The following is a 7,474-nucleotide window of genomic DNA, read 5'->3' as shown; positions in this document are numbered from 1 at the left end:
AAGATGATGGACACATTGAAAATAAAACTGATATTTTCCACTTCAAGACCTTTATCTTACATGTAAAGCAGTGTTTTTAAATGTATGGAGGACACAACCTGACTGAGAGCCATGGAAATACTGACACACCCACATGCATTGCCTTAGTCTCTGATACACAGTACAGCACACAGTGTGGAAGTTTACACAGCTACAATGATTCGCCCCACTTGGATTTTGTGTCGAAGTAATCTTTGTAGTTTGAGCGCCTGTTATGTAATGAATTATGTGATTAGATACTTGAAACACTGCTGCATACTCTGATGTTTTTATTTTTTCAAAATAATGTTTTTCAGCGGTTAAATCTATCAAAATATGTACTCACCAGAGCTCTCTGTGCAGGCTGTCATGGTGGCTGCCATCTTGAAAATGCCCACAATGCAACACGTTTTTTTCTCATGTATGGTGTATTTACGCTCAGCCTAATGTCTTTTTGGCTCATGTAGGGCGTTTTCATGCTCAGCCCAATGTTTTTTTTTACTCATGTAGGGTGTTCACATGCTCGGCTTAGCTCTCTATGGGAGCCCTGAAATCACCCTCGATATCCTCAAAACATTTCCCCAGATTATAATAGAGCCGCATATTTATTAGGGATGCACGCAAAGAAAAAATAAACATGATAGCATACTTCTGCTCGCAGATATTCAACACTACATTACATTACCGGTTTATAGAGCCATATTCCTAAGGCAAGTTCTTAAAGTGATTCATTTTTATACATATCAGTGAACTTTTTTTGTTTATCAGTCAGCGCCGACTTAAAATTTGAGTTTCAGCATGTTGTAGGGAGACAGAAAGAACCTCTATATGATATATATATATATATATATATGTGTGTGTGTGTGTGTGTGTGTGGGTGTGTGTGTGTGTGGGTGTGTGTGTGTGTGTGCAGCATCTTTCCCAATACTAGGCCTACTTGTTTGTTATTTTACAAAAATGCATAAACTTTTAGATTTTTTTCGAGAACAAAAAAAATAATGCAACAAAATGGTTCTAGATCTTAATTATTACCAATATTATACCAATTGAATGACATTAAAATGCTGTTAAATTTTCATATTCATTCATCAAACCTTGGAATCATAAAAAAGGGAACCAAAAAATGTTCAGGTCCCCTATAGGCAGAGCAAAACTTTCAAATCCCCCATCTACTTCCCCGAATTCCTTTAGCCCTCCTAACAGTATTTTGTAAACGCAGCCTAAGTTAGTTATAATCATGGCAAACACTTGCCACCTTGCCGACAAGAAATGCAATGGTCCAATGTCTATCCTGGACCAATTCTGAACATTCCGACCAGGAAGGCCAAATTTTCATGAGGGATAATAAATACTCTCATGATTTAATATATAAAGTTTGTGCTATGATGATCCAGGACTGAAAATGCCACCTATTAAGCGCGAACATGCATAAACACTGAACTGCTCGCAGCGTGTACCTTAATAATCTCTTTATCGAACTTTGCAAATTTTGATAACTCCGGCGCAAAATAGGATAGGGGATATGGATTCCTTCCGCCTTGGGTGAGGAGATATGTAGATTATTTTTTCTGTACAGTAAAAACTTTACCCATGCTGCAAGGAAAGGGAGAGTAGATTCATGATTATTTTAAGATAAAGGTTATTCCTAAAAAGTAATAAATAAATCAAAAAATTAAATTAAAAATGCGGGTCTGGAATTACTCACTCTTCAACCTGCGAACGCACTTTGCACATGGTTTGGGTCAAATGTCTTGCGAAGTTTTGACTACGAAGAACGTACCACACGAGTACACAGAAGTGGACCGGGGTCACTCTCTAACGAATGCTTGTTGTCACAAGGCGTAATTAATATTTCCGAGTTTAACACCTGCATGTTTATTTCTTTTGGTATAGGATCATATCGAATCGAGAAAACTAGTGCTGACTGACGAGTGCAAGTTTCGCCACATCATATCTCTTCAAGAAACTGAAAACCAGGTTATCAAAAGCAATGGGCGTTTCTTTGGAGCAATGGAGGGCGAAAATTGGATTCTTCTTACCGAATCAAACGAAAATCGTAAGAATGCCATGCCTAAAAAGGAGAAGGCCTATGTATCAATGTCACTGACGTTGTTTCTAGTGAGGCTACTTTTGTGTGCCGGTGATATAGAATCGAATCCAGGGCCGAAGAGATTTAATTATCGAATGGATACAATAAAAACTTGGCTACCAGAAGTTGGATTGAAATTCCCTACAGTCAAGAACATACCGGCCAAAAAAACGAATTCGTCACTTTAGAACAAATAGCGACACTCATGAGAGATATAACGGAAACATACGTGCATTCGGACACTTCAGTTGGATATTCGAGAAATCGTATGACTCAAACCTTTACAACAACTAATTTTTGTGATGCAGAATTTGACTAGACAGTGTACAACACAAACTCAGCCACAAGAAATTGGAGTGAAAATTCCCCGTCGTCAAGAAGATACCGGTCAAAAATCTGAATTCGACATTGTAGAACAAATTGCTACACTTATGAAAGATATAACGGAAACGTACGTGCATTCGGACACTTCCGTCGGATATGCGAGAATCCATATGACTCAAACCTTACAACCACTGATTTCTGTAATGCAGATTTTGATCAGCAGAGTGAGTCAATTCAGGAAAGAAAATAAACAGTTGAGAATGGAAAACGAAAACATGCCTGACCGTGTGGAATTTGTGCGATTCAGCGCTGATCATATGAAAACAAAATCGAGTAAGAACAACGACATGCATAGGAACGAAACGAGACAGTACGACAGTCGAAATCAAAGGTGAGCGACTACATTTGAGCCGACATAAAATTTGATGAAGGCGTTCGTATTGACAAAGGTCATCACCTCAAAAGAAACTAAATCGCATTCTCTAATCGTTAAATTGCCAGTTTTTATAGTCATAAAATTCTTAATATTTTGCTTGATTACAGATAAAAGCGGAGAGAATCACACTGTCACACACTTACACTCTCACAAACATATATACAGGGATATATACTGGCGAAATTGGTGATTGAACAATGAATCTTATATGTCAAGTTTGTACACTTTGTACCTGTCATTTGAGACCATAGTACACACCGCCGTTGTACTACCGTCCATTATGGGAAGAGTTCTAAAATGGTATTTCGTAATATTTGCAAAAAAATATTCACGACTTAAGGATTTGGAATGTTACAAACTAGACAAGTTGTGCATCTCAAAAAAGTGCAAATGACTTCAAATTTTCAAACCCAGTATACCTACCGTCTCCATTGGCGATTTCCATTTTCTAAATATATTGATGTAATACCAATGAGACAACAGTTTTGAATAGGGTTTACAACGTATGCTGCATACCACGTGTTTCAGTAAAGTGAAAAAATTAATTTTTATCCATCCCCTATTTACAATTTCAACAAAAGTCGTGGACTGGTGCTTTCTAGAACAATTTACAATTTAATCAAATCCTTGGAATATTAGGAGTTGGTTGCAGCCATAAAATCTAAAGTACAAGAATTTTATTTTATTTTAAATTCCTTTTACTTCTTTCCTTCTTTATAATTGAATATAGTCCAAACCTTCGAGGACCTTACCATCTCGGTGTAATGGAAAGCTGCGGATCAAGTCAGAATAACGGAGGCATCTGTCAAGAAGAAGGACATATTTCCTCGCCATTACAAGAGACCGAAAATCAACAAGATCAAGCAAATACTTACAATCCAGCTTTGGAAAGTCCACGATGTGAATTTAGAGGACGAGAAGACGATCATATCGAAACTCCTGAAAAAGAGACAAAGCATAAATTGATACAAAAAGATACAACTTTTGATGAAAAGTCTGAAAGTTCCTCCAAGGAAAAAGAGCCAGTCATACATAAATCGGGACAGGTGAAAGCTACAACGGATAAAACCACCACACGAGAACCGAAATTAGCCAAGATCACACTAATGATCACTATTCACATGAATCAGGCACATTTCACAGCTATACAATTGCAGAAGCTGGATTTGGAGAATATAAACCTGTTGATGGCAGTTTCCAAAATCAGACGAAGGGACGGAGAGGGACTTCTTGCTCAGTAAAATGACTACGTCATTCAACAGAAGACCCTCAGATAATGTCAAGGAACATGTAACAGTTACAAAAACTAAAGAAGCTGAAAAAAACATAGGTCGAGCGATGCTAGCAATGACAACCTTTGAAGCTGAAGAAAAATTGAAAAGCTGTATAGGTGTACAAGAAAACTCTCAAGAAACAAAATGCGAGGAAGGGATGCGAAAGAACGTATCGGGCAGCACCAACATAGGACAACAACCAAATGACCAAGAATACAGACACTGTGAACAGAACAAACGGGAAGCGACAATGACTTCATCTGTACAGACTTTACCGATGAATAATGAAGATATTCAAACCCAAAAACATTGAGTAGTAGTTGCCCACGAGGTACAGACAGCGGGAAAATGGTGGAACAACCTAATGACCACAAAGAAGATAGATGTGCCGTTTTCTTACAGAATGGAACAAGAGAATTTTCTAGCCTTCCAACCCAACAAACCACAAGCAATTGGCAAGAGAGTAAAATACCGAAAGCGAGAAAAAAGGATAAAGTGGGACAGAAAGATCTCTCCGAGAAAATAAACCAAAGGCTGGTAAGTAGAGGCAATTTAGCTTTTATTGATGCCTTTCCACTTTGATATTATACTTCTACGTAACGGCAAGCTTATTTAGATAAAAATATAGTTGTTCAGCATCAATTTGCCATTGCCAGCAATTTACCATGCGAGAATCGGGCCATGCCAGAAGTTGCTTCCCTTTCTTCTTTGGCCGCTAAAGACTACTATGGACAAAGTAAATAAAGTTTGATCATTGTATTCCCTAATGACACATTTACATCCCAGCTTTGAGTGAACGATAGAAACGTTTCTTCATTGAAGAAAATTAGTGGTTGTGGATGATCTTGAAAACAAAGTCGTAGGTGAAAGAGTGTGAAATACTTCTTTTATATCTAAAATAGCCAAGGTCTAAGCAAATAGCTGGCCATAATAATTATACCAAAATTAGCAACTTGTGAGAGCATGAATGGTTGTTGCATGGATTCATGCTTTAAATGGTTATATTTCGGAATCCTTCATATTTCGAAAAATCATGTACTCTGACGTCAGCATGGATCTCTTTGTCGAGTAATATTTTCTCGCCGTTATCTTATGGTGTATGTACCAATCAGCTTCTGTGATATTCTGTGGCTTGTGTTTCATATGAAGATTTCCGAATTAGACAGAGTACATTAACTGATTTGACAGACATCCTCGAAAAAGTGTACTTTTCGGATCTTTAAAATATCTGTGGTAGATATCGAGATAAGCTTGCAGCTGTATTGTCGACAGATATGACACTTCTATCGCTCAAATGATAAGAGACAGAACACCTAACTGTTACTTAATTAAGTGGTTAATCATATTGCATCATTATAAAGTTTTAGACCAGGGATCACTCCTGGCAGATGTAGCTTACACGCGGGGTACGCTTACCCGTTCCAGACACCTGGCACCACTTACTATGAGTAATTCGGGGTGGATCAACGAAATCTTGTAAAAAATACATTTCTAATGGCCTTTGTAATATTTTACCTCGAATGGATTTGAATATTGGGCCTGTCTTATATCATATTCTCACTACTGCATTTAATCGTTGGCTTCGCCCCAGCATATTTCAGTCGATGAAGCGTGGTTTTAATCGTTACATCAACAATCCTATCTAGTTATCGAGACGTTTTGAGTTTGTCCTGGTGACAATTTTTGGCTGTAATAGGACTTCTTCTTTGAAACGCTACTTTCATTATGAATTGCAGACTTACATCGCCCGGAAATTGCACCATATCGGACTCTAATATGCGACCTTGAATATGGCATGGGCGAAGGTAGGCCCCATATTTACGTACAATTTTGCGTGCTACGTTACTGGTACTATACACATCCAAAGCAATACGGGATATTTTTGTTACAAGCATTGCATTGATTGTTTAAAATATGAAAATTCTGCCATAAAAAGGAACATTTCACTAGTAGAAGCTTTCAAAGGTCTATTGTTACTTCGGTTCTTTCAATTAAGTAATTACCTTTCCATATCTTTCCATGAGCCATCTCGTGGCATGTCGATCATAAAGTTTACTATGTCCCATTTTCTCATAGAAGAGGTTCGTAAACTCGTTAACCTCTGTAAAGAGAACTTCTCGAAGAAAAAACGGATGGATATTGAAAATCCGGAGATGCCTTAGGCTTTTTCAACCGGTTGGAAGAGTTAGGGCGAGTTGGAGAAGGCGACGTTAGTTTTCTGTTGGAACTGTTAAGGAAGATTAGGCGGTATGACCTCGTTGGAAAAATAAAAAAATATCAAGACAATTGCATCAAAACCACTGAATCAGCAGGTATGTTTAGCGATTAATGAATATTTACAGTCTCTAAAAAGGACGTTACGTACTGATTCAGAGTTTTGTAATAGAGAGCATATCTAGATAATTTCCTTTATTAGTATACACTTTTGAAACAATTTATTTTGGTTCGGATAAAATGCATCTTCGAAAGTCGTCTAATTGAAATACGATTGGAACTAATTTGATATAAATGGATCTTCATGTTTTTCATATTTCTCAAAAATGTTAGGTGCCCTATAGCTGAATGTTGCAATATTACAAATTACTCATAAAACAAGTGTGTAACTTAAAAAGAAAAGCAGATGAGCTTATATTTGAAGATTAAACAGACATTACTTCACCATCCAATTATCCCAAACTAGTTCCAATTGTGTTTTGATTTGATTTTTAGATATACCATTTTTAATTACGTGAATTATGAGGATAAGAATATATTACATAGCACATGTACCTTTTTGTCTCGACAACATGGCATTAATGAAGTTCTTTCGTAACTTGTATACGGGCATAGTGCTGAAGAGTCATGAAAATATGTGATGTTCTTCAACAATTACGGTGAGACTTGTCCCATTCTCAAAAGGCCCGACCGGGCAAATCCAAAATAATGTTCATATTTTTTTACAGGAGGTACATGTAGTAAAGGCAGTGAAAGTAATCCCCCTGGTGCTTCGCGGAAGTGCAGTTTCGCTCCACAGTTACAGTATGGGTATTCAACGGATCTGGAACAAAACTTAGTGTCTAAATCAAATCAAGTGGCAGTGCCGTCAGTGTCAGATTCCCCGGCGAAGTCAAACTGGGCGCTGTCCACACCTGTGTCTGTGCGATCGCCTACTATTCCAAGTCCTTCCAGTGTTTGCGAAAGCCATGGCAGTGGATGGGCACTGAGTTGTGAGGGACATCACAGCACTGAAGTTGACAGCATGTCAAGTTCTGCTCGTCACCATTCTCAAATTAACAGGCCAGCTCTGCATCGTTCTGCATGCGCTTGTGCTCAAGTTCCTACATACACCCGTGA

This window comes from Ptychodera flava, chromosome 18, assembly GCF_041260155.1.
Source record: "Ptychodera flava strain L36383 chromosome 18, AS_Pfla_20210202, whole genome shotgun sequence".
NCBI classification, from domain to species: Eukaryota; Metazoa; Hemichordata; class Enteropneusta; family Ptychoderidae; genus Ptychodera; species Ptychodera flava.
Note: the sequence above shows the minus strand (reverse complement) of the source record.